Source organism: Phacochoerus africanus, chromosome 2 (genome assembly GCF_016906955.1).
Source record: "Phacochoerus africanus isolate WHEZ1 chromosome 2, ROS_Pafr_v1, whole genome shotgun sequence".
In the NCBI taxonomy this organism is placed as follows: Eukaryota; Metazoa; Chordata; class Mammalia; order Artiodactyla; family Suidae; genus Phacochoerus; species Phacochoerus africanus.
This window is the reverse complement of record NC_062545.1, coordinates 3884668-3897300: the sequence shown is the minus strand read 5'-3', so window position 1 is coordinate 3897300 and position 12633 is coordinate 3884668.

The following is a 12633-nucleotide window of genomic DNA, read 5'->3' as shown; positions in this document are numbered from 1 at the left end:
GAAATTAGTAGTTTCAGAGTTATTGCAAGTGCTCCATTATGGTATCAAAGACTCAGTCTCTTTGCATATTTCTGCGACGTCGTTAATTTACCAGATTCATGCTGTGCTTGTTCTTTGAGTTTCAGGCATCAAGGTGAGCAAAATATCCAGCCAAGGTAATATATTTTGGGAAGGAAAACCTTTTCCTAGAGTCCCCCAGAAAACGCTCCTAAAGATCCAAACGGTCAGGATTAGGTCACACACCAACGATTTGGATGGGTTAGAGGTCCAGAAATCGAGTGCATGACATTTCAGCCTCTGCCTGGGGAGCTGGATCCTTCCAGGAGGCAGCCAGGGTCCTGAGAACCTCCATCAGCTGATGTGGATCACATGGGCTCAGTAGACGACGACTGCCCTCCGAAAGCACAGCTCGGCCTGCTCTGTTCCTGGAATTTAGAAGTCCAAAATTGAAAGCAATAATGGAAAACAATGTCTTAGTTCCTATGGTATAATAAAGAGTACGAAATTTAAAATATGGGGAAAAAAGAAACTTATAAGCATTCATGTTTTATGACATGCTTTTCTGTTACATATTGTTTAATGAAAGAGTGGATTAACTTTTGTAACAGTTTTTTTATATGTATACATATAACAGTTTTTATAGGTATACATTATAATATATATACAGCAATGAAAAACAGTAAAAATGTTTAATTATAGAAATGTAATGAATACATGTCCATATTTTTCCACCTAATCTTAGAACATAAACTTTATATATTTACTTAAAATTGATAAAAAAAGAGATAAGAGTAAATAGAGATTTTTAAATTTACATTAAATTCTTTAATTACCTTCAGGTAATGCTGTGGCAAAAATCACTTCCCAGAAAGATTTGCTTTTGTAGCATCTTCAGGCGAAGAAAAAAGTAATGTGTTAGGACTCTTGAAAAGAGCTCTTGGTGTCATCTGCTTGCTATTGAGATGCCATTTGCTCACGTTTTTGTTTCAGTCAATACGTCTAAAGTATCTCCCCATCAATAGTAAATGATCTTTCTTCCATGTGATTTATGAGATTTTCCCCACATGAAATAACCCTTGAGTGAGCTATTTTCCGCCCATCCATTGGGACCTGTAGCCGTCTGTTTCACAGAGTTACAAACTAGAGTAGTCTTGGTTAGATTACATCATCTCTACATATTAAATGCAAAAGAAATTTCCTCCAGTTCTAAAATATCATTTTTAAGAATGATTCATTTTTTTAAAAAATCCCTTTTTCTGGGGTCTTCCAATATTGATAGCTACACGTAAATAATGTTTTATCATGCATACTTAGAGAGATAATTTGACTCTATCAAACTATAAAAGGAATATAGCCTCTGATGCAGGATTCAATCCCAAGTGTTTACTCTAAAGAGATATTTGGCCTAGTGAATGAATAGATGGATTAATATTTGCATCAGCTGGAATAGAACAGGTTGACTGGACTATGCGCAGTAAAAGACAGCACATCTCTCAGTGTCTAAAAAAAGACAAAGTTTACCCTGGGCTCGTGTCACATGAACATTGCTGGGAGATGAGGGCTCTGCCTGGTTCATCCACACTCCGAAGCCCTAATCTCAGATGCCGTTGTCTCCACAGCCGTGGAAAAGGCCACCCTTGAGGAATGTGACTGGGCTGTGAACATAAACGTAAGAAGCTGTGGCCTGAAAGTAGCAGACAGCATGTCCACTAGCAGACAGCATGTCCAGCTCTGGACCCTGCTCGTGGGACAAAGCAATGACATTCTGCTCTGCGCCTAGAATGAGAAAGAGTGAGAAAATTTGGGTGAACAATACCGCAGATTTGCTATCATTGCATCCCTGAGTTTTCTTGTTGAAAATTTATGACTATGAGGATTTCCCACTGTGTTGCAGTGGGTTAAGAATCTGACTACTGCAGCTCAGGTTGCTTGGAGATTCAGGTTTCATTCCTGGCCAGGTTCAGTGTGTTCAAGGATCCAGCATTGCCACGGCTGTGGGGTAGGTCACAGCTATGGCTTGGATTCCGTCCCTGGCCCAGGAACTTCCATGTGTCACAGGCGTGGCCATAAAATAAAATAAAAAATGGACAGCTATCAAAACAATTATCAAAATGATCAATGAGGGTTGGTTAAATAAGCTGTAGAGCCACACATGAGTATCCTCACCATTTTTGAGGTGGCCAAATTTTGTTGACATACAAGTAAGTACTCTTGGAGGAATGAAACACTATTAGTTTGCGTATGAGTTTTGTTCTCATCTAATTAAATTTATAAGTAGAAATACATGAGGGTTTGGGAATATCCATACAAGGAAGCTCGGATATGCTAGCCCCCATCAAGGAGAAAGTGCCTGAATAAATCATTGACTTCTCTATTCAATTTTCTGACTATTTTTCTTTTTCCCTAAAAGGGCTTATATTACGTTTGTAAACAAGTACTCCACAGCGGCTGGGATTTGATGGTATTTAATTTAGACTTCCCATTGTGACTCTGAATGGCTCTTCCTCATTAACACTTTACTTCCAGATGTTCTTTGCTTGCATATGAGAAGCCTATTAATTTCATAAACTTATTTTGTAAGCAGTCAATTAAAAATATTCTATTATTATTTTAGTAGACTTTTTTGATACACAGGCAAAACAATATTACTATCCCAAATAAACGGTAATTGTATTAACTTCTCACAGCCATTCCTTTACTTCTTTTTGCTAGCCCACTGAAATAATCTCATATACAGCCAACAATTACAAGGATGGGACAGGGACTGGTCTAGCCCTCCCATCAAAAATCAGACTCTAACTGCACAAAATCTATGAGCAATTATTTCCATCCTGGGACATGGGCCATACATGAGTGAAATCTCCTGAAATAAAGGGAAACGCTTGGGATGAGCTTCCCAATTAGCCCAGCTCTCTGCCTGGGGACACCTTCCCACACATAACGTAATGAGCTGGAGTCTAGATAAGGCCACAAAGCTGAGGAGGCAGGTTAGGGTCTGAGCAGAGGGAGGCGTATAGACTGAGGACCCACAAATCCTTGTCGGGTGTCAGTTTACCTCAGATATTTTCTCGAGGTCTGGGTTGCACATGTACAGGACGGAATACCAGAGGCCCACCAGAGCAAGGCCGCCGCAGGCTGAAGCAGAACAGAAACAGCAGGGTTCAGGCAGTGATGTGGACGCTGGCCTTCAGCCCCCACCAGGGCGGACAAATGTCACTAACTTCTCTACAGCATCAGGAGCATTCTGCTGAAATGCCATTCAGGCCCTATCTTGGGAGCAGGAACCTCGCCCTGAGTAAAGCCTGTTCTGGACCCACCTCACAACTGTAAAGCTCCAGAGGGAAGAGAGGGGTAGGGAGGGAACCCTGCCGTGCGAAAGGGGTTAGCAACACCTGGGGTCTAAAAAACACCCCCCTCACAAAGCGTAAGAGGAAGCCCACACAGTCAGAGCGAGCAGTCAGTCACTAAACTACCACTAAAGCAAAACAGCAGCCAACTTATGAGGAAGGTAAAAATCTCGGGGTCTCCAGAAAGTCATCCACAATGTCTGGCAGACAACAAAATAATACTGGATGTAATATATGTGTGTTTGAATATATGCATATGTGTCCATGTCTGTAAACTATGTATATACGTTGTATATATGTATTCAAAATGAAGAATGAAAGCAGAGGACAAAACCAAAAGCAGCCATGAGATGAGTTAGGCAAAGACTATAATACAAGCACTACAAATGTAGTCAGAGAATTAAAGACACATTATCTTAAGGAGTAAATGAGAAATTTCATCATATAACTGAAAAATTTTAGAAGAATTAAATGCTGAGTCTAAAAATTTAAAATTAAGACATGATCATTGACTTCAAGGGCTTGAAGTTTAGATTCTTTGTTGGTCAACTGGTTATTTTTAGACTCAGCAATTCATGATCAAAACGTCCCGTTTAAATATACATGATACAATGTTAAATAAATTTAAAATATAGACAAAAAATTAAAATTAAAATTAAAATTCAATACGTACAGTGAAAACTCACTGAAAGGGCTCATTAACAGACTGGACATGGCTGAAGAAATGGTCACGTGCCTCAAAGACTGATCTATAGACATGTTTTAAGCTCAAGAAATCAGAGAAAAAAAGATTGAGAGAAGAATGAAGAGAGCCCCAAGGAATTTATGAGCAATCTCACACCTTCAGGTGTACATGCCGTTCAAGGTCCAGAAGAAGATGGTGAGAATGAGCAGAAAAAGTATTTAAAAATATAAAGGAAGGAGACCTGCTTTGGCCCACTGGGTAAAGAATCCCACTGCAGCAGCTGGGGTCACTGGGGTGGTGCCGGTTTGATCCCCAGCCCAGTAAGATGGGTTAAGGGATCCAGCACTGCTGCAGCTGCAGTGTAGCTTGCAGCTGCAGCTTGAATTTGTCCCTGTCCCAGGAACTACCATATACTGCAGGTGTGGACACAACAAAAATTAAATTAAACTTTTAAAATGTATAAAGGATGAACATTCCCCCAAACTGATGAAAATCAACCATCCTCCTAGAGTCCTAAAACTTCAGCAACCCCAAGCAAAGAAAAGAAAAGCACCTGGGTCATTCATACTCAAACTGTTCCTGGAAAGTAGGTTCTTGTCACAGAAAGAAGTCGGGGACAGACGGGAAGATCAGGAAAGCCAAGTGAGGTTTGTTAAGCAATCATACACTCTCCAGGAGACAGGGGGCTGACTTAGGTGAGCTGCTGCCCAGAGTTTCTTTGGCAAGTGGATTATGCGGGGTAAAGAAATTAATGGGCAGAATATTCACTGCTGGGAGAGGCGTTTGGGGGTCATATTCCATGATTACCATCCCAGCTCCACCGTCTTGAGAGGAGGGATTTTTGTCCTTATTTAGGCTTGATGGGAAGTGTCATAGCTGTGGTGCATTATGGGAACTTCTTATCTGCAAAGCTAATTTTATTGTAATGAGGGTACAGTGAGCAAAAATTCCTGCATCTCCCCATCTTTCTTTGCCTGCCCCCAGAACCCTTATCACCCCGAAATATGTGGTTTTCTGTCAGACTGGAGGTTCCTGCTTTTCTTTGCCCATTGTTTACAAAATGCCTGCTTTCCTACCATTTGCTCTGTGCCAGTCTGTCTCTTGCCCATGTCTCCAATCTGCCTGCTTTAACAAAACCAAGCACAAAGGGAAAATTTTAAACCCACAAGAGAAAAAAAGAAGCTGGGCGTCCAGTGAGATATCAGTGGCATTTTATGTATTTATTTATTTATTTATTTAGTCTTTTGTCTTTTTAGGGCAACCCCTGCAGCATATGGAGGTTCCCAGGCTAGGGGTCCAATTGGAGCTGTATCGGCTGGCCACGGCCACGGCCGCAGCAACAAGGGATCCAAGTCACGTCTGTGACCTACACCACAGCTCGCGGCAACTTGGGATATTTAACCCACTGAGCGAGGTCAGGGATCAATCCTGTGTCCCCATGGATCCTAGTCAGGTTCAGTTCGTTAACCGCGGAGCCACGACGGGAACTCCATCAGTGGCATTTTAAAGTGCTGGAAACAAGAGCAGAAACTACCACCTCAGAATTTTATGTCCAGGAAAAATAACCTTCAAAATGAGGGGAAAAAGAGAGCTTTGGATATGAGAAAGTGGAGAGGTTTCTTTGCTAGCAGGTATGCACACAACCCATGCTGGAGGCCGTCCTTCTGTTGAAGTGACAGGACAACAGCTGGAAAGGCGGACCCATGGGAAGAGTAAAGAGCAGGGTCTGGAATTGCTGGGCAGCTTGGCTGGGGACCTGCCACGGGTAAAGGCAGAGGTAGAAGTGAAGCCCGCAGCTCTCAGTCCCTGGCTGTGTTCCCTCCGTAAGGAACTCCCTGAGGAGAAAAGGTACCACACTGTTTGCACGCCGTGGTTACTTGGCCCAGAGATTTCCCTGCCCTTTACCAAGAGACCCAGAGCTCACACCCTGAAGAAATGCCTCCACTGACCGTGAGCGCTGGGAATACTGTTCCCAAAGCCGGTTCTCTGGTTCAGATACTTAAAGCACTCTTCTTTAAAAATAAGAGCAAAACAGCTTGTAGTGTGAGGCCTGATAGTTGGCTTCTCCTTCCGTAATGCAAGTGCCTGGCTTAAGCTTTGATGGATGAGGAATCCACTTCAAAAAGGCATCTTCTTCAAAGAAAACAATCTCAGATAAACACCATGCCAGCCATAACACCACACCATTGAGGATGCTCTTTTGTTTTATGGATCGTGGTTGATTTTGATAACTGACCATTTGGGCCACTTTTTTTTTTTTTTCTGTTCCTAGGCTTCAAATTCTCACATTTATGTTTTAACATTATAAAAGAAAGAGTGAGCACCCCAAAACCCTAGACCCCCAACCTCGACCGCATTAAAAGCGGAACCCCAAGTCTCTTTCCTCTCTCCCTCTCTCTCTCTCCCACCCTCTCTTCCCAAAACCCTACTGTGTGGCCCAGGTGTGCTGTTATAATTTCCAGGTCCTATAGGTAATAAACCTTTATTTTTTCAAAGTTTCTGTTGGTTGTTGCTGAAGGATATCTTGCTGTCCTAATAAGAACCACTCAACAGTGGCAACAGTTCAGTGGCAACACTGGTCTGGAAAAGGCGAGATATCTGTGGGAAGCTCAGGGAGCCCCGGTGAACACCCCAACATTTCTAGCCAGAGAGTTACACTAGACGGTCTAAATCCACACAGGATACAGCTCCTCTCTCCTGGCCCCACACATTTTCTACTGTAACTACTTAAATTTATAAATTCCTCAAACAACTAGAAAAAGTAGCTACAATTAGGAGTTTAGGAAATTGCATAGCAAATAGTAGAGCACCTAGCAACCAGAAGCTGTCCTTCAAGTCTGGGGACTTGTTTAAAACACATCGACTGTAATTACCTTTGAAAAGGCTTAAAAAAATGCAGCAAAACCAATAATAGTAGTGATGATAGGCAAATGTATCATTTTTTTGATGTAGTTTATTTTTTTATTTAATTTTTTCAAACATACACTAGCGTAGAGAACAGAATTATAACCCTCTGTTACTTAGTTTCTAACAATTAACAATGAATTACTTTAGAATTAATTCTACATGACTTTGGATTACGTATGACATTCTATTATATGTATGTAACCACACATCTTAGAAACCTTAATAATAATTCTCTAACATCACCTGGTGTAAACTGGCTGTTTTTTGTTTGTTTGTTTGAGTTTAGCTTTAACTTTGATGCTAGAGCTACTATGATAAATAATGAGGGCAGTTGATTTCAGGTGAATATCTTCATCAAATTTTGAAAATGTGCTCTCCTTCCAGGTTATTAAGTGCTTTATTGAGAGTTTCAGAGACATGTTCAAATTAAGCTAATGTTAACTACTGTCTCATCTCTGACCTCCGCCAGGACAAACAGAAGAAGAAAGTGTACAAATATTATATATATGTAAATATCATGTAGGATAGCATGCATCTTATGTATTTATACATATGTGCATGTGGCATGTGTGTATATATATATGTGCATATATATATAACGTGATATTTGACAAAGGCCATGTTTCCACATTGCAGGTGAGTGGAGAAAGGCAAAACTATTTAACAAATGGTGCTGGAATTGTTGGTTATCTGAATTGGGAAAAAAAGTTAAATTGGATCCTAACCATATCGTGCACAAGTATTTCCAGGTAAATTAAAATGTAAATGCAGAAAGAAACCTGCCCCCTGCGGCCCCCCCTTTGTTAAGGAGCCCTCAGCCCGAGATCACCCCTGTCCCTGTCCTTCAACTTTTCTGCAGCAATGCTTGTCTGATAGAACGAAGAAACAGAAATAGCCTCTTGCTTCACTTCACACTCTTTCCCATGGACTGCTTCAACTTTCAGTTTCCCTTGGAGCAGGGCTCCTGCTGTAAGTCTTTCTTTTTTCTCATTCTCTCCTGGGGCTGCTCCAATCAGGCTTTTCCCCCACTGCTCCACTGAAACAGGCCTTGCTGAGAAGAGTAGCAACCCCCACGTGGCCAAAATGTTCCAGATCTTGACACGAGGCCATGTTCATGTAGCCCTTTATCCTCAGCCCTTGGTGATCTCATCTTATCTCATGGCTTCAATATCAACTGTAAACCGGCAAACCCCAAATTTATATTTTTATTCTCAAAATGTAGCTTGAACTGCAGAGCCGCATATCTGATTACCCACAGATCGCTTTCACGTAGATCTGGAGGAGGCAACACTACTTTGCATGTTCCAAACCAAACTCCAGAAGTTCTTTCCCTTCAAATCGAATGCTCCTGAAGCACTGCACCTGTGTGCCTCCTTTGAGGTGCCCAGATCCCAACTCAGAGCCTTTCCTGACTCCTCTCTGTCCTCACGTCCCAATCCAGCCCATTAGCAACTCTCCTCAACCATCTTTTTGGAGGAGACTATGTTTATAGCCCTGGGGCAGTCCACCTTTATCTTCCTCCTGAACTCTTATGTGGCTGCTGTGGTGTCTCAGCTCCTTTCACCTTACCCACTGTTCATTTTTCACAGCAAAAACAGAGCGGTCCATAGTGAGGTCATCAGATTGTGTTTTTCCTCTGCTCAGAACCCTTCAGTGATTTTCCATCTGCCTAGGACTAAAAGGCATGGGTCATGCATTACTTGGTCCCACTATGTCTGATGCATGTGGACTGAATCGTGTTCCCCAAAGCTCATCTGCCAAAGCCCTAACCCCCAATGTGACGAGACCTGGAGATACAGCCTCAGAGAAGGAGATAAATACGTGGGTCATAAGGATGGTGTCTTAATCGTCTGTGGCTGGGGTCCTTATCAAAAGAGGAAGAAATACCAGGACTTTCTCCCTCTCTCTGCTGCTCAGAGGAAAAGCCATGTGAGAACACAGAGGAAACCAGAGGCAGCCAGGAAGAGAGCTCTACCCAGAAACCAACCCAGAGAGCATCTTGATGTTGGACTTCCAGCCCCCAGAACTGGATTTCTGTAATTTAAGCTCCTGGTCTGTGGTTCTCAGTTATGAAAGCCTGAGATGATTAATGATTAATGCACCGACCTAATTCTTACTGTATCCTCCTGCCCTCACTCAGCTCCATCCACACATCTGTGGGTTTCAACTTACCAGGTGCACACCTGTCCCAGACTTTTATTTGCTGTCCTCCCTTTCTGAAAACTTTCCCTGCAGTCACCTCCATGCCCTGGAGGAGTGCCTCAGCAATATCTGTGATCCATCAATATTTTTTAAGGAATGAAATTTTCACGTTATTCTTTAAGAAAAATATTCTGTCACAACCGTCTGAGCTCTTCATTGCACAATTGTCCTTGTAGCTTTGAGCAGTGCGAACACCTGCCCCCATCTTCCCGTCCCCTGCCCACCAGGAGGAAGAGAGAGGTTACTGTCTACAGTAGAAGTTTAATCAAAGATTTACAGTTACCTTCACATTAGCTGTCTTTTTTGGGGGGAGGGGTAAAGGAGCAATGATTTGTGGCTGTTGTACAATGAACAAACCAACTTTTTAGAGAACACAACTTGCCACTTTAAAAAGGGGAGAGGTTGAGAGTTTAAAAAGTGAATAAAAGTGTTCCTTCTTAATGATGAGAGGGGATCTGATGGTGTGTCCAGGAAAAAAAGAGGAGAGAGAAAAACCAAAGAGGAGGAGGTAAGGAGCCAAAACACTTGACAGAAGGCTGGTAACTGTTAGCACAAAAAAAAAAGAAAAGAAAAGAAAAAAATATATATATATAAACAAAAGTTCTATAAAGTTCTATATGCAACTTTAAGTTGGTTTGACTTGTTGACCTGAAACAAATAGACTGCCAGATAGTTCTCCAGCAGATGAGCTTATCTGGGATCCGCAGAGCATTTGGGAGTGTGCAACCACAGTGCGAGCCAGATGCAAGTCCCAGCATGGCAGGGTAAGGAGAACGCTTGGCTAGAGAGAAAAGGAAGTTCAGAGGGCTTTGCACGGGCTGAGCTTTGCAGGGAAGAAGGGGCATCTTACCATCTGGTCTCTGCAATCACCACCATCGCCATCATCATCCTCACAGAGCGCCCTCTTCTGGTCTCCCAACTCTGTGTGATCGAGCTCTCTGTTTATTAATTTGCTTGTCGGCTGTGATTTAAGATCTCTGATCCCTCTTCCCTACCAATTTTCAGATAAATATGTTATCCTCCCTGACACAGAAAAGTTTTGTTTGCTTATTTGTTTGTGCTTATTTATATGCGAATGAAAGTGTGGATTTCAATCTGTTTTATCGAAAAATAGGTTCAATGCCCAAAGCACTTGAGGAAAGCCACAGACTGCACTCTGGAAACTAGAGCCAGGAGCCAGAAGTGACCAGGGGATTTCAAGCACCTGGAAATGCAAACATTTATAGGAATAGTATTGGTTTGCTCCTGGGTGTAGAATATGGCCATCTATGAATTTCATCTTTACCTCTGGGGGAAGAATTGACATTTAGATTACAGAATAAATAGGCAACGTGGAGAGAATTTAATTAAATAAAAAGTAAAAAGGGAGAGCTATTCTTTTCCTTTGACTTTATGAAAATACAAAATTCATTATATCTTAATTACACAGTTCAGGGAATGTCCACACACGTTCTCCCAGTAGAATCACTGTGTGCGTGTAATACACAGCTATTACCTCCAAATTGAAGTTGCTTCTCTGAAGCGGTGTGGTTCACTTTGACAGCTTACAATATAAGCAAACAATCAAATTTGGGAATGTTGAGTAATTCCTGACAGTATCTTTTTCCTAAACAGTGAAGAGAGAAAGTTACTTGAATTGTAAATAAAATCCAAAAGACACCTTTTATAATCATTTGAATGTTAATGGTGGTAAGGGTATATTACCATCAGAGAGAATAAAACATTCACATTTCTGAAAGGCAAGAAGGAAAAGCACCTTTTAGTTATTCATAACCTACACTTATCTATATTGTGAGGCTGCACATATTTTCTTCCACAAATCTGTTAAATAGTTTTTTGTTATATCAATATTTTCAGTTAAAAATTAAGAAACATATTTTTTCAAAAAATGTGAGATGATCTTATCCAAAAATATTACCCACATCTGCCTTTCAAAATTACTTCATGTATTTTCATCTCCTATCTGGTATAATGAAGAAAGACAAGCTAGCAGAGAACGCGTTTTGACTGTCGTTACGTTACAGTTTTCATGTGCTTAGGGGAGGTTAAAACACTTTCTTTTTTACTTGAACAATGGTCAAGAAGGAAGGGTATGGGCTGAGGATTTTTCCTGCTCTACAATGCCTGCATTTGTGATGAGGTAGACTTTTAGTTATCCATAGAATCCATGTTTTTCTCTCTCTTTTTTATACCACCTCATGCTGATAAGAAAGAATGTTTGGAAGTCCTAGAAATAAGCATTTAGGAGATCTTGATGATTTCTATTAAGACTGCAGTGAATTTTGCTTTGTTTTTTGTTTGTTCATTAGCGTTGTGTTTTAGATTCCACATATAAGTGAATCCATAGAGTATTTGTCTTTCTCTGTCTGAATTAGTTCACTTAGCATAAGAGGAGGGGAATTGGGAGCTGAGCAAAATGGATGAAAGGAATCAAAAGTACAAACTTCTAATTTTTAAGTAAGTCATACGGGTGTAATGTACAGCGTAATAACTACAGTCAATAATATTGTATTGCATATTTGAAAGTTGCTAAAAAGAAGATCTTGAAGGTTTTCAGCATAGGAAAACTAAACTTTTAGTGCCTTTGTAGTATGATGAATAGTAACTAGTTTATTGTGGGGATCATTTTTGCATTGCATGCAAGTATCAAGTCATTACATACACCTGAAACGAATATAATGTTACATGTCAATTAAAAAATAAAAATAAAAGACTGCAGTGGCCTGGAGAAACAGAGGTATTTATAATACTTAGTTATAGTAATAACAATAGTGGCAGTATCTAAGAATATACCAGGCGAGTCTAAAAAATGTATCTCTTCTTAGTTTCTAAATAACTTCACAAGATATACAGAGTCATTATTGCGATCCGCATTTTAAGATAAATGATGAGTTGAAGCACATTCATGATTAATAAGGAGACAGAGAAAATTTCAGACCATGGTGTTTGAAGGATTAGAAATACAAATGTAAATTGACTCGGGATGACAATGATGATAGTGATGAAGATGATGGGAAAAGGGTAATATTAATAATAATATTCACTATGTCATAGTCATATCAGAGTGCAAGAAGCATACCACTCAATTCCCCATTTTAGGGATGCATAAAGGGAGGCCCTCGTGTTTGAATAGCGTATCAAGCACCTGCAGTTATAGATGAGTACGGGGGCTTTCAGTAACATGAACATGCGAGGGGGCATCGAGTGGATGTGGAGAAAGCTATGGGCCAAGAAGAATGAGTGTTGTGGTGGGAATTTGGTGACTGAAGCAAGGAAGAATTTCACAGACCTAGAGACTGTTGAATGATGGGTCTGAAACCTTCCCCAGAGTGGCCGTGGGCCGTGTAAAACATGTCTGTTCCTGAGCAGGAGGTCGAGGGAAGGCAAGTAAGTAGAAGGCAGAGAAAGCAGCAGAGCTGGGTGAACTTGAAGCAGAGGAAGTCATCAGTAGATTTTTATTTTACGGTCAATTGTTTACATCACAGTATATTA